General features: G+C 36.9%; 1 long non-coding RNA gene across 1 annotated transcript; it reads right to left on the bottom strand.

Moving 5' to 3' along the window:
* On the bottom strand, window positions 1–25,492 carry LOC123582323. The gene is made up of 3 exons (XR_006704317.1): window positions 25,389–25,492; window positions 337–422; window positions 1–233 (listed from the first exon to the last, which is right to left on the bottom strand). It is a non-coding gene; the product is annotated as an uncharacterized LOC123582323 (long non-coding RNA).
* Between the last annotated feature and the right edge of the window lie 1,847 nt (window positions 25,493–27,339).

The raw sequence follows: 27,339 nt of genomic DNA, 5'->3' as shown, positions 1-27,339 counted from the left end.
CTGATTAGAACAAAAAGGCTGACCCTCCCGTGATTAAGAGGGACTTTCTCTTACCTTGAGCTCAGACAGGTTTTTTTTCCTGCCTCCAGACTTGAACTGAAACATCAGCTTTTTCTGGGTCTCAAGGCTGCCAGCATTTAAACTAGAACTCACACTTTGGCCCCTTTAGGTCACCAGCTTGAAGACTGCAGGTCTTGGGATTCAGCAGACTCCATAATTGTGTGAGCCAATTCCTTATAATAAACAAACAAACAATTGATTCTGTTTCTCAGGAGAACCATGACTAATACACTCACCTCCTTAAAGTAGAAATATAGACGTACATGTTTGCCTCACCTGTTGTATTTAGAGTAGCTTGCCATGTTCTGTGGTCATTTAATTCATGCTATGTATCATTTGTCCTTCTGCAGTGGGCACTGAACCTGAAATCAGAAAACTAATTTTAAGTACTAGTTTTGCGAAAATTTAATCTTGTAAGGACTTCTCGCCTTCAGTTTTCCCATCTGCCAGATTTGGATAATGATATCTATAAAGCATGATGGCTTTGAAGATTAAGTGACATTTTTCTTTAATGTTTTATTTATTTTTGAGAGAGACAGAGACAGAGAGACAGAGTACGAGTGGGGGAAGGGCAGAGAGAGAGGGAGACACAGAATCCGAAGGAGGCTCCAGGCTCTGAGCTGTCAGCACAGAGCCTGACATGGGGCTTGAACTCGTGAACTGCGAGACCATGACCTGAGCTGAAGTCAGAGGCTTAACCAACTGAGCCACCCAGGTACCCCAAATAAATGACATAATTAAAGGGAAAGTGTTCTGCTGATCCTGGTAAACAGTAGGTGTTTAATGTTTACAATATATAATATGGAATATAAATCAGGGCAGGGTCCATGCTGTCTACTTTTTTGTCTACATTCCCCAAAGAGTTAGGCATAGTAGATACTTGATAAATGTCTGTGAGAAAAAATGAAATATATAGATAAAAACTCTTTCTTTGGTTTCTAAAATTATACGCATGGCTATGTGCATGGAATGAAGTGTGAATGTATAGAGTCAACTGAATAATATCAACCACTAACACATGGCATGTGATCTCAGCACAAAAATGAGCAATTGGTGACACTATAGACCAAATGGACCTAACAGACATATACAGAACATTCTATCCAAAAAACAGAAGAATACACATTTTTCTTAAGTGTGCATGGAACATTTTCAGGATAGACCATATGTTAGGCCACAAAAAAAATCTTAGCAAATTCAAGAAGGTTGAAATCATACCAAGCATCTTTTCTGACCTTGCGGCATAAAACTAGACATCAATAACAAGAGGAAAACTGGAGAACTCACAAATACATGGAAATTAAACAACACCTTCCTAAACAACCAATGGATCAAAGAAAAGTTTGAAGGGAAAATAAAGTTTCTTGAGACAAATGAAAATGGAAACACAACATACCAGAACATGTAAAATGTAACAAAAGCAGTTCTAAGAGGGAAGTTTATAGCAATAAATGCCTACATTAAGAAACAAGCAATACCCCCAAATAACCTAACTCTACACCTTAAGGAAGTAGGAAAAGTTGGGCACCTTGGGAAGGAGCCCAAAGTTAGCAGAAGAAAGGAAATAACAAAGATTAGAACAGAAATAAATAAAAATAGAGAACAGAAAAATAACAAAAAACATTAACCAAAGTGTCTGACTCTTAATTTCAGCTCAGGTCACGATCTCACAGTTCATGAGTTGAGCCCTGCATTGGCCTCCTCACTGACAGTGCGAAGCCTGCTTGGGATTCTGTCTCTCCCTCTTTCCCTTCCCTTCCCCTGCTTCTCTCTCTCTCTCTCTCTCTCTCTCTCTCTCTCCCTCTCTCTCTTTCTCTCAAAAAATAAATAAACTTAAAAGATAAAAGATAAACAAACTTGACAAGCCCTTAGTTAAACTAACCAAGGAAAAAAGAGAAGGGACCCGAGTCAACAAAATTATAATGAAAAAGGAGAAACAACTGATACCATAGAAATCCAAAAGATTATAAGAGGCTATAAACAATTATGCACGAACAAACTGGATAAGCTAGAAGAAATGGAAAAATTCTTAGAAATGTACAATTTACCAGAGCTTAACCAGTAAGAAATAGAAAACCTGAGCAGACCAATAACTAGTAAAGAGATTTAATCAGTAATCAAAAATCTCCCAATGGAGAAAAAAGCCCAGGACCAGATGGCTTCACTGGTAATTTTAACAAGCATTTAAAGAAGAATTAATGCTAATTCTTCTCAAGACTCTTCAAAAAAACTGAAAAGGGAAAAACACTCCCCAATGAAACACGAGCATTATCCTGATACCCAAAACAGAAAAGGATACTACTAGAAAAGAAAACTACAGGCCATATCCCTGATGAATATAGATGCAAAAATTCTCAATAAAATACCAGCAAATGGATTTCAGTGGCACATTAAATGGATCATTCACCACAACCAAATGGGACTTATCCTTGAGATGCAAAGATGGTTCAACATTTGTGAATCAATCAATGTGATACATCACATTAATAGAATAAAAAAAAAGACATATGAACATCTCAGTTGGTGTAGAAAAAACATCTGACAAAATTCAACATCCATTCATGATAAAACTTCTCAACAAATTAGGCATAAAAGGAATATATCTCAACGTAATAAAGGCCATATATGACAGCTAACTAACATCATGCTCAATGGTGAAAGTTTGAAAGCTTTTCTTCTAATATCAGGAACAAGGCAATATTTACACAACATGTATCTGATGAGATTAACATCCAAAATATAAAAAGAATTCATACAGCTCAATAGAAAAAATAATAATGTAATTAAAAAATGGGCTAAGGACTTGAATCAATATTTATCCAAAAGACATATACAAAAGGAAAACAGGTACATGAAAGGATGCTCAATATCACTAATCATTAGGAAAATGTAAATTAAAACCACAATGAAATATCACCTCCTGCCTGTTAGAAATGTCATCATTAAAAAGACAAGAGATAACAAAAAGCTGGTATAGATGTAGAGAAAAGAGGACCTTTGTGCACTGTTGGTGGGATTATAAATTGGTACACCACTATGGAAAACAATATGGAAGATCCTCAAAAAAATTAAAACTTAACTATCGTATCATCCAGCAATTCCATTTCTGAGAATATATGCAAAGTCAATGAAAACACTAACTCAAAAAGATATATGCACCCCTATGTTCATAGCAGCATTATTTACAACAGCTAAGACATGGAAACAACTTAAGTGTCCATTGATGGACAATGGATGAATGGATACGTAATGGAATATTATTCAGCCATAAAAAAAATACAAGGAAACCCTACCATTTGCAACAAAATGGATAGACCTTGAAGGTATTATGCTAAATGAAATAAGTCATAAAGAGAAAGACAAATACTGTATGACCTTACTACTGTGTAGAATCTAAAAAACAAACTAATTAAAACCAGTCCAAAGAAAAAGAGATCAGACATACAGATACTGGATGCAAAGAGTCATGCCAGGGAAATTGGAGGAAGGTGTTCAAAAGGTACAAATTTCCAGTTTTAAGATACATAAATACCAAGGATTTAAGGTACAACATGTTGACTATAGCTAACACTGCTGTATGATATATAGGAAAAGTAAGAGAGTAAATACTAAGAGTTCTCATCACAGGGAGAAATTTCTTATTCTTTTTTTTTTCTTTCTCTTCTTTTTTATTGTATCTATATAAGATGGATGTTAGCTGGATTTCACAATTTATGTAAATTTCACAATATGTATACATCAAGCCATCATGCTGTATGCCTTAAGCTTATATAGTGTTGTATGTCAATTATTTCTCAATAAAATTGGAGGGGAAAAAATGAGCAATTTTGTAAGACAACTGCAGTCTTCTAGGAAGAGGAATTCAACATCCTGCTAATAAAAGTGTCATCTTCAAGATAAATGACCAGGCCAATGCGATGGGGGGATGTGTGTTATGAGAGATTTTCTATTATCTTCAAGACAAAACAAAATTGAAGTCAATACTGATGATATCTTAAGGGTTATTGGCATAACTCTAGTGAGCATGCCTTATTTTACTATCATCACTATGGATCACTTCTCAATGTAAAATAATCTGCTGACAATTGGGAAAAGTAATATTTATATCTCATATCTCAGGACTTTAAGGGTCAACTATTCTAGTTTAATCTCTTCTTTAACTATTAACTTGAATTGTGCTCATATAACCTGAAAATAAACTTTTTGTCATGTCACATAACAGATCTGATGGAATCATTTGGTTATTTTGGCCTTGTGAGGACATAGCCACAGAGAAAGATGCAAAGTAGTAACTCCTGATTCTGATAGCTTGATATATATATTTCTGTATGGCTAGTAACCCTAAAGGCAGTTAAAATAAAAAATCTCCATAGAGTCACCAAATATAAGTATATAAATTCTTTAAGATTATCTAGTCCTTTCATTTTAAGAAAACTGAAACCCAGAAAGAATATGAAGATTTCCAATTTGCACAGGACTAGTTTTGAACATGATCCAGATTATCTGATTCATTTTTTTTTTTAATTTTTTTTAACGTTTATTTATTTTTGAGACAGAGACAGAGCATGAATGGGGGAGGGGCAGAGAGAGAGGGAGACACAGAATCCGAAGCAGGCTCCAGGCTCTGAGCCATCAGCCCAGAGCCTGACACGGGGCTCGAACTCACGGACCGCGAGATCGTGACCTGAGCTGAAGTTGGACGCTAAACCAACTGAGCCACCCAGGCACCCCATCTGATTCATTCTTTAATTCATTCTTTCATAAAATACTAATTAAGCATCACCTTGTGCCAGGCATTGTTTAAAAACTGAAGACAGATTGAAAAGGACATCATTCTCATGAAACGTGTATTTTAGAAGAGACAATCAAACAATAAAAAAAATAAACAAATAAGAGAGTCCAAGATAATGAAAAGTGCTATAAAGATAACAATTTGGGATAATGTATCTGAGTGTGATGTGGATGCCTCTTCAAAGGGAGTTGTCAGCAAAGAACTCCCCAAGAAAGTGACATTTGAACCAAATCAAAGATCACCAAAACCAGTTTTATGAAGACCTGGATAAAGGATATTCAAGACAGAGCCACAGAGAGTGCAAGGTCCTTGGAATGGCATACACTTGACAGGTTTGAGAGAGAGAGAAAGCCAATGTGGTTGGAACATATGGATGAGGAAGTAAGTGAAATGAGACTGAGGTATTTACAGCTGATGAGAAATTGGGACTTGATTTGCAATGCAAAGGATACCCCCAGTCCAGTGCTCTCACATTGCAGTGTCCCCCACTATCATGAAGCTGAACGTTTTCTGGCAACAAATAACTCTACTTCTGGAAAAATAACTAAAAAGCAGGTTTGGCTCCTTTGCTAAAGAATTTCATTTATCTGTAACATGAGGCTGTGCAGTAAGCCAAATGATTCCACAAAACAGATTCCCTTGGATGGCCCAATCCATTTAATCTACCAAAGGGGTGCCATTTGTTTCCCTTGGGCTGATGCAGAGTTGTATGTCCAAGTTGGACATTATGTAGTCGTCTGGGAAGCAAAAGCCCAGCGAGTGAGTAATGACGAATGGCTTGCCTCTGAGGAGTACACTTCCTCAATGAATCTGTATCAGCAGTGCTGGGCCTTCCAGCTTCTTCTCCAAAATAGGGGCCAAGTCCACAGGCTCCTTAGAGACAAGAGTAATTTTTGCTCATATTTTTTTTTCCTGCCTGAGAAACAGAGAAAGACAGCTCTGGTTTAAATCAAGCCCCCAATCCAAGGCTTGCCTCCATCCTATAATGGAAGCTAAATGAAACAAGTGAAGGTTGTTTTGACTTACACCCAATAGAGTTAGAAATTCATTCAGGCATTCAGTGAGCAATTGAGGCAGGTGGTGATCACGGGAGTGGCCAAGTTAAGGTCTATCTCAGGTCATCCCATTTTCCTCAGCTGGTAAATCTTTGTTACAGCAAATAGGATCCATTTATATGTCAGATTTTCTACCAGACTACCATCCAGTTTAATTCCTCCACAACATCAATTCCATCTCTAGATGAGGATCTATTTTGTAAACCTCTACCCCATCTATCTCTGCTGAGCAAGAGAGAGAGGAAAAGACTGGGAAATCAGAAGTAGGTATCTTGGTCTTGGGTCAACTTGATGTGAGAATATAGACCTTCCCTTGTGCAGCCACGTTTATCCTGCAAAACTTTATTTTCATTCTCATACTGTCTTAGAAGTAAATCAGACCCTGACTAAAAATAGTGATAATTTCAGGAAAGTAACTATAAAACCATATTCCATAGGAAAGAATAACAATGACAACAGGGTATCATTAATTAAGCACTTAATAAGAACCAACCACCATATTATGAGTGCATTAGCTACATTTTCTTACTTATTCTTCAGCAATACCCTGTGCACTGGGTAGTCCAGAAAGTGGTAAAGTGGAATCCCGGTCTTTGTAACTGCAATGCTATACTCTTAACCAAAATTGGAAAATATGTTAGTTGTGAGGTTTTTATTTGAAATGAAAATTAATTCTATTAAGAGTAGATGAATTAGAAATGCTGAGTAGTCATCTCTGTTTTATTCCCCTCTCTCAGGGGTCAGCAAACTATGAGCAAATCTGCACACACACCTGCTGATCTAATAACATAAATTAAATTTTGTTGGAATGCAGCCTTCCCCATTTGTTTATATATTGTCTACGTCTGTTTTTATGCTACAACAGCAGAGTTGAGTGGTTTCAATGAAAGACCGTCTGGCCTACAAAGTCTGAAATATTTGTTACCTGACACTTTACAGCAAATGTCTGTTGACCCCTGCCCATTATCTCCAATAATCCTCTTCTAACAAAGATTTAACTTAACTACAATAAGTCCTGGGATATCTTTCTCACAAACAAATTACTATACAAGATGGATATTTTGCATGATGTAGCAGATGCTGTTGGTGCTCTGGCAAGACTCCATTTATCTCCTAACTGTTCTGAGTTTGGTTCCTAGCAGCTCACAGATGTATCCTTCTCGTGAGACTTGCTTGCAGGAGCCTGACTGGACCCATTCCCCTAGAATCCTTGCAAGGTTAGACCTTCCTTCCAGGGTAGCCCATCGCCAATGACTGACTGTTACGGGATATAAACCACTAGCTCCCCTGCTTCAAGCTGGGACAATCATGTGCACCATGGTCCATAGCTCCCTGTGGGATCAGGCTAAGGTTGGACTTCAGTGGAATCCACATCTTTGCAGAGCTTCCCTCCCTACCCCTCCTGTGTTCTCACTCTTTTCAGGTTTGGCCTGCAGCATTCTCTCGCTAAATCCCTTGCAGGAGAATTCTCTTTGTAGACTTTGTGTCTTAATGACCTGCTTAAGACATATGGCAAATCTACACAAGTATTCACTGTGTCTATATATAATGCAAAGGAAATGTGTGAAAATGTGGTCTGCATTATGTGATGACGTAATGAACTTGGGAAGCTGGTGGAAAGGTGCAAAAATTTTTCTTTTACCCTCTTATTTTGGTGACAGGATGTGCAGATTAAACTGAAAAATAAAGAAATTAACTAGAGAAAGGGATTTTTGTATGCACATGAGAGCCAATGAAAGAAGTAGCTGGCTCCTTAAATGGTTGAAGTTAGAGGGTTATATACCTAATTTAAATAAAGGAAGTGGGATAGAAAAGACTTTTTTGAAAAAAACAAATAATTTTCTTCAGGAAAGATAAATGGGTTTTTAGAAGAAAAATCAAGAAATAAAAACATTTGTGATGTTTGTCTATACAAATATGAGTGGACTTTCCGTCTCCTTCAGGGCCATAAAACTCCCCTAAGGAAGGGAATTTGGGTAGGTTTTCTTTCTTTTTTTTTTTTTTTTTTTTTTTTCCTGAGGAAGATCTCTCCTGAAAAAGGAAGTTATGGTAGTCTTATTTCCCAGAAGTTGCTGCTTCAAAGAAACTCCAAGAAGGTTTCTTTTTGTACCTGTTGATTCTCAATTGTCTTCATCTCAAAAGAATCCTTATGCCAAAGTGTCATAATCTAATCTCCTTCCATATCAACTCTGGGGTTCCAGCAGAATCTCATTGGGAAAGAAGAAATGGAAGGAAGGAGGAGGGGCCACCTAGTGTTATTCTACTCTAAGTTGGGGTAGTCCTTTGTGCAGATGACTCATCTAAAGGAACCCCCATTTTCTTCCTTTCCCCACTGGTAATATTGACCTTCACTCTTAAGACAGCCCATCTTCTGTCTCAAGCCTTAGTGTCTACAGATGCCAAAAAAAGATTGAGAACTTTCCATCATGATGACTCCATTGACTGCTACTGCAAGATTTATCAGCCTTCGCCCCAGTCAGCAGAGGACTCGGAGAAAGTAGCAAATGACAACTGAACATAAAAGCAATGGTCCATTTAAAAATGTATTTTGTATCTGATTCCTAGCCTGACATGTTCCTTGCCATGTGAACCTCAGAAGCTTACTGGGGTGAGAAAAATAAGAAGAGCTTTCTTCTTTAAAACAGGGCACAATTGTCACATACTTTTTAGCTACATTGTGTTGTATTTCTGAGGTTTTAAAAAAAGAACCTTCTTGGAATACCCTCTCTCCTGCACAGGTCATCCTCCCTCACACACACAGCACCCTGTGAGATACTGTATTCTGTTCTGGGCACACTCACATACCCCAGGATAGACAGCCCATTGGAATGTCTGTTAACAAATGCCCTGAGGCATTCTCTTTAGCTGAACAATTAAGAAAAATTTCTAAGAGACTGAACCATGTGTGACCTAAATTGGCTTTAAAAATGCTATTCAGAGCAGAGGGAGCAGCATTTGCAGCATAATGCCCTTCCACCTTGACATTAATTATGCACCGTGGTGTTCAGAGAGCAACTCTGAGCCAGGAATATAAGTGTTTGTAAAGTAAACATGTCAAGCAAGGCAGAACATTGTAAAAAGAAGAAAATATTAAATCCAATGCTGTTATGATCTGTTTCCCTACTCTTTTTTTCTTCACAAATCTTCTACATTCACCCGACAAAGAGATGGCATTTCCCTCTTCAAAGAGAGGTAAGGTGACTCAACAATACTTATAGTTTGGATTTCTTGAAAGAGAAAAAGAGAAAAGAAGGTGCTTTTTTCCACTTTGTGATTGAAAATAAAAGGGGCTTGCTGATTTAAAGAGCTGCACAGCCCTAGGGAACCTGTAGAAAGCATTCTCCATAGGAACAATTCTGTTTCTAGACAGCCATATGAACTGTAATTTCATTCCCCTTTCTGCATTATCAAGGACATTTGCATGACAGCAGGGTCCTAGCAGTTCCTGAGTTTACCTATTCCTAATCCTTACTTCTTCGTTTACTGTCATTAGCCCTTGTGGGTGGCATCTTTGTCAATTGTTATAAATAAAATCCCAATGCCACAAAAGATTCTAGTTTTACCAAGAAGCTTAATGGGAATATTCCACTGTTTATAAGGAACAATCCTCAGATAGTATCCAAAATATTCAGAAGATTCCAGTGGCTTTCAAAATAAGTTTTAGCCAACTAAAGACTTAGCTTCAAGTAAGTCTTATGAGAAAGCTCAATTTAAAACACAGGCACACACACACACACACACACACACACACACACACACACACACACCCAGATAAAAGTGGAGCATCCCTAGTTCCCTGTTTGAGCTGGGTACCACCCTGGTACACACACACCCCATGTTAGCTGTGTGGGTAACTACAAAGAACTCTCAAGGCACCTGCCAACCTCAGTTTGGAAATCAATAATTTAATCCACTCACAATATATAGTTGTCTTCTGGATGAAGTATTTATACTCACTGACAATAGGCCTATTAAAACCATTTCCTTTAAAACCGTTCTACAGAAAAGCCTCTCTGTCTAACAGAATTTCATTCACTAGAAGACAGGTGAAATACATTTTTCTGGGAAATACTATCTTTACTTCTTTAGACATATCCTTTGACAAACCATCTCTGCCAGGAATATCAAGTTGATAGAAACTGTGAACACATTAGAAAATCACAACATTAAAGAAAAGGGAAAAAAATCAAGGAAGAACTTATTTCTGGTAAAACACAAAATTCCTGAAGCAGCCAAAACTCTCTATGGGTCACAAATATTTAAATTTTCTTTGAGAAGGAAATTAACAAGCACTTAAGAGATGTGAAAGATAAATCGAAGATACAGAGTAACTGAAAAGGGTAATTCTATGAGGTCAAGTGTACAGTGTCTAGGGTATAGAAGATAATCTCTCAGTGATAGATAGACCAGTACATGAGAAAGAAACAAAGGGAATGTGATTATGTTTAGCTAAGAAAGGAATAATGTAGAAATTGGATATACGTTTGAAATTCCATTAAGTTAAAAAAAAAAAAAAAGTAGACTTGTTTTTTGTTTCCCCAAGAGCAAAATGAGTAAAGGTTACAAGAAATGAGATTTTACACAAACATAAGAAAAGGCCTTCAAACTAGAGTTGATAAAACAGACTAACTTGGGAGGTAATAAGCTTCTAATAGTAGAGGCATGAAAGTATAGAGAACTGGGATTCTTGAATGGGATTTGGTGCTTGGTAGACCTTAAAAGCCCTTACCAGTGCTTGATATATGCATTCTGTTTTCACTACATATGTTAAAAGATAAACAAGCATATTGAAATTTTAAGAGTTTATTTGAGCAAAAGTTGACTCAAATTAGACAGCACCAAACAGGAAGTGGTTAGAAGCACTCCACACACAGGAGCTGGGGCAAACTTTTATAGAAAAAGGGTAGAAGCAAAGTAAGGAAATTATTGATTGGCTTAAAGCCTAGTTGGCTGTTTGTGACTGGTTGTTTTTAGGTTTTGATTTGGTAAATTTGTGTTTAGGCTTAGAGTTTGCTTTGCTTATATAGGTACCATAGCATTAGGGCCATCTCAGTTTCATGACCTTCTTGTTTAATTAAACAAGTACCAGCAGAAGTCAAAACACATTCTATAAAAAAATCATTATTAAAACGTCCACGAACCACCAAGAGTGCTTGAGGTCTTCATCATGAAAGTTACAAATAACATACAATTGGATGGGGTAAAATCCACATGTAACCTAAAAAAGGAAAAAGTTAGGAGCATCTTTGGAAACTGTGATGTCACCTCCCCAATGATTGGGAATTAGACTGTTCCCTCAGCATTTAAACCCTCCATATCTGATCACACAGTACATCTTGGAAACAAGAGTAGTCATCATATACATCACTTGTTTAAACATAAATATGTGACTGAAGTTGTTTTCAAACTGAAAACCCTACATAATAGGGGACACATACACAGACACACAAACACACACACACACAAAGAAAAATAGACTTAAATCACAGAAACTCAGAATTTGTTTTGGGTCTTCTTTTCTACCATCTTTGGTCTAAAACTCTGTATGATCTGTATTTGTTTAACATCAGTTTGAGCCCCCTTTCCCTACCCTTTGTGTTAAAAAAACAATAACAAACAAACATACACAAAACCTCCTTCTCTGAATATACCTCTCTTTTATTCAAACCTCAATTCCCAAGTGAAATATATCTTCCTCAGACAGACCATTCTCAGACAGACCCCAATTTAAAGAAGCACCCCTTCATTTATCATTTATTTGTTCTTCTTCTTTGCCTAAATAATTGATTTATTTTTTTTTAATCTCTAAGTCTGAACTAGATTAAAAGTTCCACATTTGTTTAGTTCATCATTGTAAATTCAAGACCAAAACCACAGGAGTCTCAATAAATATTAGGAAATATAATGAACAAGTTTATAAGTATAGGAGAAACTTGTTTCTGAGGTTGATTATGGAAAGTCTCTTTTTAAGCTTTTCAAGATGCATACACATTTATTTTCAAGTGATTTTTAAAATTTTTAGTTATGATTCTCTTCATTTTTAAAAATTCCATTTTAAATCAATAATTAATTGAAAAATTGTTATACGATGATGTTATGCTAGGTATTGCATGGTATATTAGTAAATGTTCCAGATAGTACATACTCAAAAACTTCACTCTATTTGGATGTATAACATATACTCAAACAAACTTTACTCTTTGTAAAGTTAGGCATTAAATGATATTCTAGAGATAGGAAGCCTGAAACCATGATTCCAAGGGACAGGAGAGAGATGAAGGACAGGCCACATATTTCTAAGTCTTCAATTTTTTTGTTTTGTTTTGTTTTTTAATCTCTGTGAAAAAATATACATACATATACACACACACACACACACATACATACACACATGTGCATATATGTATGCATGTATATATACATATATATGATAAGTATGTGAAAGACTAATGTAAGGTAGTACACAGAAACACTACATAAACATTATAAAATAATTGGATATTATATGTAACTTTCAATGGATCTATATTCTTTAACATTAAACTTCAAACAAATTTTCAAAAATGTTTATAAACCTCAAGATATATTTTAGTTTCTTTACTAATTGTTATCTACCATGTTTATTATCTTCACTGTTTTAACCAGTATTTGATATTCAAAAGAGAAAAAAGACTCCACTACAGGAAGAACCCCTAAGAAGTCACCTGACTTGGAGGTCAGATGAAATTTTCCAGAGGACACAGAGACTGAGATTTGGTTAAGAATAACTCCAGAGAAGAGGCAGAGGGGATGGCATTCTAGGCAGAAAGAACAGCATTGCTGGAGTGAGGAAGTGAGAAAGAAAGAGTATGCCTTCTTCCAGAAACTGGCAGAAATTCAGTATGGCTGGAGTGTGGTAGATTTGGGGTTGGTAAAGAGCAGAAGTGACAAGTGATGAAACAAGAGAGATAGGTAAGAGCCAAATCCTGAAAACTCATTTAAACCCAAGTTCAAAGTTTGGAGGACTTTAGCAAAAAAAGAGTTGCTTTTAAATATGGCATGAGCAGTAATGGAGCCTGGTTGTTTTGTTTGGTTTTTATTTTTATTTTATTTTATTTTATTTCATTTTATTTTATTTTATTTGCTGCTTTTTGTCAAGAAAATTCTCTTCATAATTAGCTTGTGATGTTTAATAAATTTTTTAAATTCAAAAGCAAAAATAGCAAAATGTTATGATTTACTAAAACCTGAATAGTGTTTTTAATAGTATTCTTTATACTTTTGTATTATGTTTAAAATTTGCATAATAAAAACTTAAGGGCACACAGGCTGATGCCTAAATCAATCCAATAAATAAGGTTCTCCACTTTCTGCTTTTAAAATTCCAGTATTGTTACTGTGAGGAAAGTCATCATTAAGTCCAGACAATGGCCCTCACTTTAACTCTTAGAAAGCAGAATGTTTATAAGATAAGGACTGCCTTTCAAAGCACAGTTGACATGATGATAGGTTCTTTTGCTTATAACAATTCATAACATTTGCTAATGTATATTAGTAGGAAAGAGACATACAAAAATCATAGGAAGGTAATTTGACCCCCCAACAATAAACTCAGAGTGCATTGATGCCTATTGAACATCTCTGTTACAAAAACATCTACCTATTGATATTGCTGATTCATTTCCACTTACTGACTGAAGTCCTGGACTTCTGTGGCCAACATAAGATGTCTAAAGACTACCATGTACCAGCCTTTCATTCTGATTACAGTCTCAGGTTTCTGAATATGTATGGTAATGTAGAGCTAGTGTTTTTCCATTATACATTGCTTCTGGACTTCTAAGCTCTTTGGGACTTCTAAGTGCAAGCTAAAGGTACAATAAGGTAAGGATCATGCCTGGGGTGAGGGAGCTTGTCCAAGAAGCATGAGCCAGACTTATCACTTAAGGTGGCTCCCTCCCTTCCCCACTAGCCAATTTAGGTCAGGTCTGTGCTCCAGACTATGAAGATTAGATCTCCTTTTTTAAAAAAGCAGTATCATAGACTTCACAGTATTTAGCAATCAAGTTATCCAAATGCTTAACAGTCCTCAAATCACCCATATTATTCCAAGATTATCTGAACCAACAAAAATGACATAAAATTAAAGAATTACTATGGGCAGGCAGTTGGGAATGGCTCTGTAAGATTCTCCACAGTGCCTTCACTTCCTCAAAAATGGCACTTTACAGCGCCATGTTTCCTATCCCTATAATATCCCTTACTGCACAATTTTGTAGAGAATTATTTGTGTTCCTACTTCTCTTGCTAGACCATGAACTCATTCAATGGACAGACTGACTAAGGATTATCCATCTTCCAAAATCCAACAAATAATATATTTCCTGTAAAAAAAAGTAGAAGCTCAGAAAATGTTAACCAGCCTCCATTGGCTTGGAATCATCTCTTTTCCAGAAGAATTGGGCTTTGTGGATACCATTGCTGAGTCAGACATTGGCAAGAACCATTTTATACCCTATTGGCATGTGGTTCTCTCCCCATTTCAAAGGTGTTTCTTTCAAAATAAATCTGCAGAAAGCATAGCTCAGGTGTTGACAGCCAGCTGGATGTATCCATTTTCATGAATTGCAGAACTTCCAATGTGGTTAAGGGTGTGAGTTGAAATTAATACAAACATCTTTTTTCCCAGTGTCCCTAGCGCTGAGAGAGAAGAAATCTTAAAATTAAGGTTTCAACATTTGGTGAAAACATAATGAATTTATAATATTCCAAAAGAAATAAGGTTTGTCTAAATCATTTTGCCAATGGTCACAGAAATATATGCTATATCAACCTATTTAAAACAGAAACAGAAATTTAAGAGCTCCTTTAAAAACATAAGAATTGAGGGACTGTACTTTCTGTTATTCTTCTAATCATCTACCTTCAAAACCGCAATGAACTTTCCTCATTAGTTCTGCTTTTGTGGAGAAATATAGCTGCCTGAGGTAACAGCAGCAATTAAACTTTCAGAAGTAGTATGCTAGGTTTACATGCATTCACTTTAATTTAGTTTTTTTCCCCTTTTTCTTTTTATGCGTGTTAGTTGCCATTGTGTCCTCCACCCCTCACTATAAAAATAATAATCAAAAATACCTTAAAATGTAATAGGTTGAAGGTTTATGACACCCAGTGCCAAGGGTATGTCAATAATGTCAAATATGGGATGCAAGGTATTCTAGAAAATTCTGATTGCCACGTGGCCCAAGTGTCCTCCTGCTAATGGGAAAATAAGGAGATCTGGTTGGTGATATTTGCCATGACTTTAATGAGAGATGGCGAGGAGGAAGTAAAGGAAACCAAGTCACGTAAAAACCCTCAAAGGTTCTGAAAGTCAGAAGAATGAGATTGAATCTACAGCAGAGAAGAACTACTCCAAAAAAGTAACCTCCAAGAAATGAAGGAAGAAGAGGAAAATTCCAGAAATCCTTCTAAACATATGCAAACACCATTCTCTACAAAATCTAGAGCATGAATTGTGATTTAGAAATGATTTTGGTTTATTTTTTCCTAGTTATAAAAGAAATAACCTTTGTGAAAAATATGGAAAAATATTTAAAGATTAACTATCACTTATTATTCCAATCCCCAGAGAAAACTTTCGTGAACATCGTGTTGTACTTCCTTCCAGATACAGATATTTATGCATGTTCCATAACATTGAGATGACATTAAATATATAATTTTTGTGTCTTACATTTACTTACATTTTCCGGTGTCATTAAAAACTCTTCTAATACATTATGTGGATGTGCAATTGTGTACCCAAAGATTAGTTCAATATTTGTTGAATATTTTTGTTATTTCCAATGATTCAACTATTTTTTAAAAAAATCATTGGGAATTCATAATCACCAAAACCTGGAAGCAAGAAGATGTCCTTTAATAGGTGAATAGATAAATTGTGGTATATCCATATAGTATAATACTGTTCAGCAATAAAAGGAACGAGCTATCAAGCCACTGAAAAGACATGGATAAATCTCAAATACACATTGCTAAGTGAAAGAAGTCAGTCTTAAATGGTGACATACTGTGTGTTTCCAGCTATATGACACTCTGCAAGAAGCAAAACTATACAGATGATAAACAGTTGCTTTGGGAATGGGAAAAGGGTTCAATAGGTGAAGCACAAGGAAATTTCTAAAGCAATAAAACTATTCTGATACTGTAATTGTTTAATAGACACTATGCATTTGTCAAACCCATAGGATTTTACAGCAAAAAGCGTAAGCCTTAAGATATGGAATAATTGAAATAATTTTTTTAATACTGATCTAGGAGTTCAGGGATCACATGATGGGATATAGACTGTAGCAAAATGATCTGACTGTGCTACAAATGTATGAAACAACTTCATTGACAGGGATGGAAAACCATTCTAACCTAAATAACTTTGAAATGTGTGGATTCCCTAAGACTAAAGGCAAAAGGAACTATACATAAGTTGTGCATTCTTGTTGATAAAATTGTTTCCATGATGGTATGATTGACAATTCTGAAACTACAAGTATAACTAGATTTGAAGAATTAAGTAAATGGATGGTGGATGGTAAGAACTGAGTTCTCCCTATTCTAGTGGGAGGTTACAGAGAAGCAATGGTGGAGGCTAAAGTGATCCATGTAGTCAAGGATTAGAGTTGGGATGAACCCATGTTTAGCTTAATAAAAATACAGATGGTTACATTTAGAAATGGTTATAGGTCTGTATATATACATGGGTTAGTGTACACACATATATTTTTTCACTTTGTCAGCTGAAGGAGCCCAGAAGGAACAAGCCCAGGTCTTGTTTTCTAATATTACTCTTCAATAAAAAGAACAAAGCCTCCTTGGAAGAATTGTTGACCTTAGGACCGAGAGCAAAAAAATATACAAGGAGAGTATGAAGACTTCAGTAGTGGTAGAAACTAAGGAGGTGCTCAAAAAACCCACAACGATGGGTTATGTCAAAGGGACACAGGAACCAACTAAAAAATCTTCAAAAGATGGAATAATTTGAGCAAGAAAATAATGAAGAATTAGACTATAGCCAAAAGTACAAAATAAATATCTATTAATTCATACTATATACATAAATAAATGATTAAATGAATAAGTTAATGGAGGAAAAAAGGCAATCTTCCCATGGAGAAAAATTCCAAATTATGTAAATACTCTAGTCTTAAAGTTGGTACATAATTTCCTGCTCCTTAATTGTAAGCTGCTTGTAGTGGCTTTCTTTCAAAGAGTACAGAATGGGAAGGGGGCAAAAGTAACTTCACAGTGGCGAAACCTGACAAACACAACCTCTGCCAGGTTGTCAAGATAACAGCAACAGTGATAAGTCATGTTGATAGTATGTACCCTTGATAGCATGTGATGAGAATGGACTTCACCTGTGTGGTTTTCCTCCCCAAACCCATAACCCCAGACTAATCATTAGAAAAACATCAGACAGTTTCTAATATGGGGGCATCCTACAAAACACGTGCCCAGTACTCCTCAAAACTCTCAAGGTCATCAAAAACAAACTAAGTCTGAGAAACCCACAGCTTAGAAGAACCTAAAAAGACATGACAATAAAATGTAATACAATATCCTGGATAAGACCCTGGAATAGAAAAAGGTTATTTAATAAAACCAAAACCAGGAAATTATTCTGAATAAAGTATGCATTTTAATTAATAATAGTGTATCAATATTGGTTCATTCATTATGACAAATGTATCATAGTAACATAAGATGTTCATGATGGGGAAACTGGATGTAGTATATATGAAAACTGCATTACTTTTGCAATTTTTCTATAAATCTAAAACTCTTCTAAATCAAAAAGGTTATTTTTAAAACCTTTAGGAGTAATATTTTGGCCACAAAGTGTTGTCTATATTTCTGATTATTTTATGAGAAATGGAATCACTGATTAAAAACAAATAATATTTTAAAGGACCATAATGCCAACTACTTACCAATTAACTTTGCACTAATTTATAATGTCAGTGACAGTGTTTGAGAGTCTATTCCTCTGTAGGAGCCCTGAATTAAAGTAACTTAGATCTTGAATCTTCTTCACAGAAACTGACTATGTAAACATACTAGCTCTTTTCAAACTGAAACAAAATTAAGTCAGAACAAGACAGTGGATAAGTGTTCGAGGTAGAGCGTGGGTATGTGTGTGTGTGTGTGTGTGTGTGTGTTGTGTTTGTGCATGTGTGTGTGTGTCTGTTATCCTCCACTTGCTGTGTGCCTTTGAGCCAGATACTTAGACGCTGTAAGTCTCAATCTTTCTCATCTGTAAAATGGTGATAATGGTCAAATGCTCTACCATTGGGTTTAGAGGAAAACTAAATGAATAATACATACAAATCAATTAGTACATATGTCAAGCGTGGCAGTTCTGGAGAGATGATGGTGAACAGGACACAATCCCTACACATCGGAGCTCACATTCTAGCAGCAGAGTGAGAGAAATGTGAAGGAAATTGCAATATTACGTGGTAAGTGTGAGAACAGGCTAAGGTCAGGCTGCAGTAGAAGCATATGGCATGATCAAGAAAGCCTTCCCAAGGAAAGGGGCAGCTAAGCCCGAATCCGAAGAATTTAGAAGATTTAGCCCAGTGATATGCTGGAGCAGGCAGGCACCCACTTGCAAGGACCAATTATGTACATTGCGTGCATACATCTCTTCCATTCCCTGTTCAAGGAACACATTGGTAGCTTGAAATCTGCCGTGGTAAAAGAATTTGCACCCTGGAAATTGTCAAATGCTGCAGATCAGGGCTCTCCCTCCTCCTCATTTACCTGCACAACAACCACATTTGAAGGAGGAAATGAAGAGGGAGGCAGAAGGCATGATACATTTGGGAAACTAAAAGACATTCAGTCTAACTAGAGTGTGAAGGGGGCATGAAGATAGATAAGTGAGGACCAGATCATGGTGGTAAGCCAAATGAAGGTGTTGAGAATTTACCCTGAGAGCAATGGGGAGCCTCTGAAGGGTATGGAGCAGAGGATGGGACTTAGATTCCATGTTAGAGAGATTCCTTCTGGCTTCAGAAGATAGAGTAAAACTGAAACTGATAGGGTGTGCAATTACCATTAACTTATATGGAACAATTTTTGAGCATTCCAAGACCAAAAAAATAATCTCTCTTAGGCTTTTCTGATACCTTAGGACACATCTTGTTACCAGATACACAAAATAAGTCGAGATAAGCACAGATGCTCACAGACACAGTTCAAAGTGATGGCGGCTTGATGCTGAGATGCTGATGTAGTTCCCTGGAAGGAGCTGGGCGGGGGCCCCTCTGCCTGCTGGAGGGGCGCGCTGCCTCTATCACAGCTCACTGCAGAACAAATGTTGAATGCTATTTTCACTCTTTGCCTTTTTTCATAAAAGCAAAAATCCTCTTCGGGTTTCTTTCAGTTGGTGAAAACAAGCACTAATGTAGGTCTTTTGTAAAAGCGAAGTGGCATAACGATGAATTTTCAAACAGTAGCTGATACCTGTTGTTAGTTTTCTTCTGGCAAAGAAAGGACAATGCTCACTTCCGGCTGATGGCACAATTGGAACAAAGAAATAGCGACAAGAAAGTGCATAGTATTTACAAGAAACTGTGAGTAACATAGTTAGTCTTGGATAGAGAGGGATGGAAGGAAAGTTCTAAAAGATAAGCCCAAAAAGTTGGGTGGCAACCAGATCATAGAAGCCCTTGAACTTGAAATCAGTGGTGTCCAAAGTGCAGTGAAACCCCCTGAGAAAGTGAAAAATAATCCATAGGGGCATGAAAAAATATATTATAACTTTATTTGTATTTATTCTCTTTCCTTTAAAATACATATTTCTGTATATATGTATAGTAATATATACTAATATACTTGGTAAATGCAAGTATTTCATAAATAAATACATAAACCTATATACATGGGACATGTAGTCAAAAGTTTTTATTGGTAAGGGCACATAATCAAAAATTTAGAAACACTGCTATAGACAATGGGGAACTATGGATGTTTTCAATGCTGTGACTCAGTCTGTCAGAGGAAGATGGCCATGGCAGCGGGGTGAAGAAGGGGTGATTACAGGTGGGAAATTTGAGACAGCTGGACCAGTTGTTGGAAGACAGGCTCAAATCCTGGCTTTGCCAGACAACAATTATGGGATCTTACTTAAGTCACACAACTCTGCCAATTTTCAATTTCTCCAGGTGCAAATGGGAACAATAAAAACAGAATTTTACGAGAATGAAGTGACATAAATATGTGGAAACACCCAGCCCAGTGATGAATTAAGTAGATGTTTCAGGAACGTCCAGTGAAATTGATTCTGATGTTCTAATATACATTAGGAAGTAGTAGCAAATGACCAGTTACAAGATGCTGAGGGTCTAAGATTAAGGCACTGTGGGAGGGACTAGAAAGTTGGAACTGACGTAGTTTGGATGAGGAATCAATCACTGAACAGGTGTGGGAATGGGGGTGGGGTGGGGAATAAAAGCTGATTTGGCTCTGGGTTTTCTTGCATGGATGCACAGGAAGATGGACATTCTACTTATGATGGTAGAATACAGGCAAAGAAGCAGGTGAAAGTCACAGTGTTAGTTGGAAGCATGTTGAGTCAGAGGTACCAGCAACACATCTACTTCAAGTTTACTAGGCTCGTAAATTTAGACCAAGAATTCAGAGGGGAGATGTGGGTGGCGTCTGGAAAGAAGCTTTTCTGTGGGTCACAAGGCAACTAGCTGAGCTTTAGGGCCAGACTGCATGTTATCCAAAAATGGTGCTGTGCGCTATTCCCAGACAGTTAACTTGCTTCTTGTGGCCAAAAAATCATGTGTTAGGAGTCTCCCTAAATTCTAGGCAATTCCAACCCCATTTCTAGTGTTTTGTAGAAACAGCCTTACATACACAGACACGGACAGGGGGCTTTGTTTACCCGTGTGGAGTCCATCAGGACCTGATAGTGAGCTACAACCTTTTATCCAATCTCCAGTCCTGGTCTTAGTCTTTAATTCGCATACAAAATCACTCTTGGTAGTTTCTTAGATCCCTTACTGTAAGATTTTGATTCAGCAGGAATTTGCATTTTAAACAAGCACTCAGATTACTTAATGTAGGCTCCCTGGAAAAGAGATTACTATCAGGATTTCCACTGTGTACATGAATTCCTTCTTCAGGCATGGAAGCAGTAATCAGCAGGTCAAACAGGTCAGCAGGAAATGCGAGTTCTATTGCCCATTTAGAAATTGTGGCATAGGGGGTTGAATAGCAGCCAGAAGAACTTTGCAAGAAAGTCATTAGGAATCATTGCAACTGATTTGAGTTCTCTTTGAGTAACCGTGACTGTGCCAGGGCAATGATTCTCTGGGGATCAGGAGGATTTTTGCCCCAACGGTTTTGTGGTAATAATCTATTCTGTTAGAGCTGTATTCATCCTTTGTCTATTTTATAGCATCCCAACACTGGGAAAATTGTAAAATAAACATTTATTTACAGCCCAATACTTCTTGTCCTTGTGTTTATTATAATGATTGTTGAGGACATTGGTCACCGTATCCTCTTTTTGAGGACCCTGGGGACAAATTTCTGTCCAGTCTTAGTATTAGGGATAGCTATGTTTTTCCTAGGAATGCTTTCTATCTTAACCTTCTATAAAATCCAAATTAACCAGTTGACCAGATTCCCTTTGGTGATTGCCTGCTATACCTCTTAGAATTAAATTACTTGAGGTCAAATGGAAGTTCCTTTATGGTATGAAAATACTTTCTATAATAAGATGAATATACTTTCTATAATAAGTATTACATTCAGAATTTCTAAAGGATGTCACATATATCCTATTAGAACTTTATAGAAGTTATTCTCATTATTTTAACAGATAAAAAATTGAGAATCAGAGCAAGTAAATGATTTGCCTGAAATCACAGAACTAGTCATGGGAAAACTAGAATTTTCATACACAAATTCTGACTTCAAATCCAGTCCTCTTTCTGTTTCCTCTACAAAAAAAAAAGAAAAATCATTTTTACTATGCTTTTCAACTTATTAAACCATATATATATATATATATATATATATATATATATATATATACACACACACACACATATATATATATGTCCACATATACAGGTATGTATAAAATTCTATTTCATCTGTACACCAATCCTGAAAGGAGCCACTTGTATTTATCAAATGTTTCACAGATCTGAGACACAGAGCTTCCAGGACTTGCCCTAAGTTAATCAGCACAAGCCATGGCGTTTGGACTCAAACCCCAAATTCATAAACTCAATTCTGAGTCTTCCCCTAAACTATTTCTAATGTGCAATCCACTATGCTTGGGGGTAAACTGATATTCCCGCTATCCGACCACTGTCACTACCAGGGAGAAGCTAAGAACTGAAATGCCAAAATTCTTCTAATTCAATAACTTTATATTTATTATAATAAAAAATAGTCATAAGATAGGAAACCATATGCACCTCTTACCATGTAATGGTGTACATGAATCTGCACTGAGCAGAAGTTAGGAAAAAGCAGATAATGCAGAGATTCTGAGAACATTAGGTAAAAAAGCAGTAGTACACCAGTGAGAACACAGAGCTGGGGGGCAGACAGGTTGACAACTGCATTACCCCCCCCCTTACAATCCTGCCCAAGGAGGGACTCAGAAATGAAGATATTCCACCATGCCCGTCCCTTTGTTTCTTTTCTGTGAAATGAGAAAATGGAAAAAAAAAAAAGTTAAATGTATGTGTCTCCGATGGTGTCAATTTGTCAAGAGCCTAAATTCCCATCTAAAGTGTTACTTTTCTTAAAATATCATCTGGAAAAGAAGAAAGTCGCTGAATAATTTCTCAGCTTTATACAAGAGCACACCCAAAATATGTGCCTGGGGATGGGCTTTCACTCCACCCCATCCTAGCTTATTGGAGCTGCAAGTCTTCTTTCCAAGCAGATTGTCCTGATAGGTCATTATCGATGGCACTGGGGTAAAAAGTGGACGAAGTGGAAATGCGAGCCTAATCTGTCAGGCGAAACAAAGATAAATACCCCAACAGCTCTGTCATATTTCACAGCACATAGTGTTGACTATAGATCTCCTGACATGATAAATTTTATGGCCAAATGTGGTGGCATTTTGCAACCTCGGGTCTACTAAGGATGGTTGGTCCTTCTCTGAGAGGGTCAATTTTGATAAATTGCCCTGTTGAACTCCCGATGAAATATGACATTTCAGGTTAGCCAAATTCTCTTTGATGTGCATATCCCAGTTAGCCTCAAGACATTTACTGGAGGAGTTTTTCTAGTTAGAAGGAGGAAATGAAACCACATATGCCCTTCTCATCTTTCTTATTATTTTGTCAGCCACGAAGAGGAAGGTAGTAGAAACTCATTCCTGGGACAATTGTGGACAGATTTCTTTCAGGAGGACACTGCCTGGGAGGAGAGAGAAAGATCACCTGTTCAATCTCCACCATCTTTTAATTCCCCTGGCACAGAGTCACCACTCAGTTTTTCTTTTGGGTTGTCTTTCCTCATACAGAGAATCTTGAGTAGCCAATGGACTAATGCTATGTATTCCCCAAAAGAAACTGTCACTTATCCAGAGCAAGCAAGAATGATGTCTCTATTCACAGAATTACTTAAGTGCCTCACATAAGGAAAAAAAAAAAAAGCTTAAAAGCTTGTGTGGGCCACCCCATTTCTCCAGCTTTTCAAAACTGGTTGATGAATGGTAGTGATAAGAAAAGTGCCTGGTACCTGCAGGCTAATGTCACCACAACCTGTCTCCAATTAATTCAGTCTTGCACACAAGGGCAGAAACTGTCATGGTTCCAGCTCTGTCACAAAATAATTGTGACCCTGGGCAAGTCACCAAAACTTCTCTAGGACTTTGATTTCTCCTCGGTAAAGCAAGTAAGTAAAGTATTACACTACATGATCTCCATATTTCCTTCCACAGCAAAGCTTTTAGAAGACAGTACAGCAAAGTTCCTAAGAGCATAGGCTCTGGAACAAGACCAAGTTCAAAACTTGGATCTTCCCTATAATAACTGAGTGTCCTTGAGCCACTTTAAAAAAAAAATCTTTTTTAATGTTTATTTAGTCTGAGACAGAGAGAGACAGACCATGAGTGGGGGAGGGACAGAGAGAGAGGGAGACACAGAATCCGAAGCAGGCTCCAGACTCTGAGCTGTCAGCACAGAGCCCAACACGGGGCTCGAACTCACAAACCGTGAGATCATGACCTGAGCCAAAGTCGGTCGCTCAACCGACTGAGCCACCCAGGTGCCCCCATAGCAAATATTTTTGAGAGCCTATCCTATATCAGGCCCTGCAAAGGCTCTGTTGGGTCTAAAACAATGATGTGACATGTCAAAAAGTTGTCTAAATTTAAACTCAGACAAAATTTCAATTATTATACTATGGTCAAGCCATAGAATGTTTATTTTTGTAAGCAATTACTTGCAGAAAATAATTCACTAAGTTACTAATTGTTTTCCCCCTTAGGACTTTGCCTTAGCCTATATACACATTTCTAGCTGTGACTTCCTCATCTGAATACTAAGAGTTTGACTAGATAGCCTGAAAGGTCTGTTCCTTCTCTAATATTCTATGGAACAAAAGTAATCAGCTCCCTATGAACTAGAGCATAAGGAAAGAAGAACAGCCTGGAAATAAAATACTTTAAAAAATAATGACTAGAAGGATATGCACAAAATTGATTATTTCTGGGTGGTCAGCTAGCTTGTGGCTGAATTTCACTATTATCTTAAAGTAATGTTCTCTGTTCCTCCTCGCTCTTTCCTGTTTGGTTGTACTATTATTATATGGGCTGCCTAAAAGAGTACAATGTAACCAACTTTCCTGGAACACTAAGTCTGGAGAAGTTCTGAGAGGATATACTCCTCTCTCCCTCTTGATTGATGGGTCAATTGAGAAACAACTGGTGTATGGAAAAACCATAGACTTCAGAGTCCAAAGACTATATTTTAAGTCCCGTTTCCCCCCTTTGGCTTTATATTCAACCAGGGGCAATTCACATATCCTCTCTAAAGTTCAGGTTTAGCATCTATAAAATGCAGACCTTCACAACTGGCAGGCATAACCCTAGGCTGACTGGCTATCTCTATCTATCCATGTAAGATAGCTATTGTTATGCCTTATTTTCCAGATGAGAAAGCAGAAGCTCACTGAGGTTAAAAAAGATCATATAGGTGAAAGTGTATTATAAATCCCAAAGTTCCATATGCATTTTGTTGTAATTATTATTACTGTTGGATCACCCCATCTAAATGCTAGAGTTTTATGCCTGGTTGATTACAGTAACATACATAAAATAAACTTTGATTATAGGTAAATGTTTTCCTTCTCCTTGATTTGAGATATAGAGAAAAAAAAAATCAAGAGGAGAGTGGCACTTGCCCTTTCAACTAAACTTTAAGCAGTAAAAGGAATGGTCTATATCTACTTACCAGTGAGTATCTCTAGCATGTAGAATTGTGCCCAGCATATAGCAGGAGTTTAGTAAGTACAGGAAAAACTCTTCCAAAGAGTGATGTGAGTTCAACTACTCACTCACATGAAATTCCTGATCACATTATTGCAAGATGAACAAGAAGGGCATGCAGTTTGCTAGCTGAGAAGTATGGGGTGCATAATCCAAATTCAGGTAGTCCCATGACTGTGGCTTGGTTTCACCCCATATTTATCTTCTCTGTCCTAAATATTTTGAAATATTGATTCTGGCTCTTTTATCTGCCTGAGATTTCCAGGATAGCAACAATTACAGACATACCCTTATGCCCCTCTGGCCCCAGTTCAGGTAAGAATGGGAGAACATTGGAAATATGAGGATCCAGCTACCACATTTACCCCCAAAACTGTCCCTCCTATTTCTTTACTTTAACTCACCTCCCTCCCTTCCAACACACCTCCTCCCCACTTCCCTTAGGTGATAAGAACCTTAATCAGGAGCTGGGCAGAGAACCAACATCAGTTACCAATCACAGTGTCTTACTGTGTTTTACTTTTGGTAAATTGAATTAACACATAGCCAGAAAGATAATTCAGATAAACGAAGGTATAGTTATGGCATATTTAAGGAGATAAATGAAACTAGTATGTATTGGGGCAAAGAGTACCCCTAACAAGATTTGATTTTATTTTTTCTCAAAGCGAGAGAAAATGAGATCAGAGGAGAGGTTTAAGGAAAAAGAGAAACAGAAAGACATCCATACTAGCAATCGACCCAATTGTGGCTTTAAAGATCACATTTCGGGAAGAAAACAGTCTCATAGACAAAAATCCCCTAAACAGCAATTTTTCAAGTCTTCAGCTTCCACTAGGAAATCAATTACTTTTCCATGAATATTAACCCTCTTCACCACTCTTACAATATATCTAAGAGAGAGTCTATTTTGGAGTCAGTTAATTGGGTTCACTTGTTCTTCATAAGCCCCAGAATTACACAATGTTGCACACTCCAAATCTGTGGGAATATTCTGCCCCACCAAATTGCAGTTGGCTACCATCTTTGCTTATCAAATTTATGAGCTGTGAGTGTCCACGACCACTAACAGCTGTTTTGATTTTCCCTTGGTACATAGCAATGTTGGTTGAGAAGAAATTCATAAGTGTTTGGCTTTGAAAAATCTTGGTGGCCTCCTGAGACTAGAACATGAAAAGAGAGAAGGTTTCTGTTTCCTTCAGATTTGATTTTAACAAGACCAGACTGACATAATTTTCCAACCAAATGGGATCACTTTAAATACCAGGATATGGTGTGTGTGTGGGGGGGGGGGGGGGGGAGGGTTCCTTACTATTTGACTTTAATATTTAGTTTTTTATCCAAAAAACATAAGACATCATTTGGTAAATATTTAATATGCTGCTATAATATAGATAGTACTGTGTTAGATCTTGCTGAAGACATAAAGAAAAATAAGAAGACTTGCTTCCAATCTGGTTATGAGATATATATACATATATATGTAGATAGACAGATATATAGATATTGATGATATAGATACAGATATAGATATGTATACTACATACATATATAAATAGATATATATGTATTATATATATTAAAAACCCTCACAATATATGGCCACACACAGATTCAAAGAGGGTAATGGCAATATGTAAAAAGGAAGATTAAAGAAAGAGTGGCAATGCCAGAGAAAAATTAAAAGACATAAACTCTGAGTTGGCCCCTCAACCCAAAAAGCAAAGAGGATTTCAGATGATGGAGAGAATGGGATTGGCAAATATGATTTAAACCAGTCACCTTGGGAAATATTAAGAGATCATGTTTACATGGTACATAAGGGTCAAATTTTAAAAGTCCTTAGAAATCAGGCTAAAGAACTTGGCCTTCATGCCATGAGCAAGAAAAAAAATCAAGGATTTTGAATGATGAAG

The sequence above is a fragment of the Leopardus geoffroyi genome, chromosome B3, assembly GCF_018350155.1.
Source record: "Leopardus geoffroyi isolate Oge1 chromosome B3, O.geoffroyi_Oge1_pat1.0, whole genome shotgun sequence".
Classification (NCBI taxonomy): domain Eukaryota; kingdom Metazoa; phylum Chordata; class Mammalia; order Carnivora; family Felidae; genus Leopardus; species Leopardus geoffroyi.
This window is presented reverse-complemented; position numbering and strand designations above follow the sequence as displayed.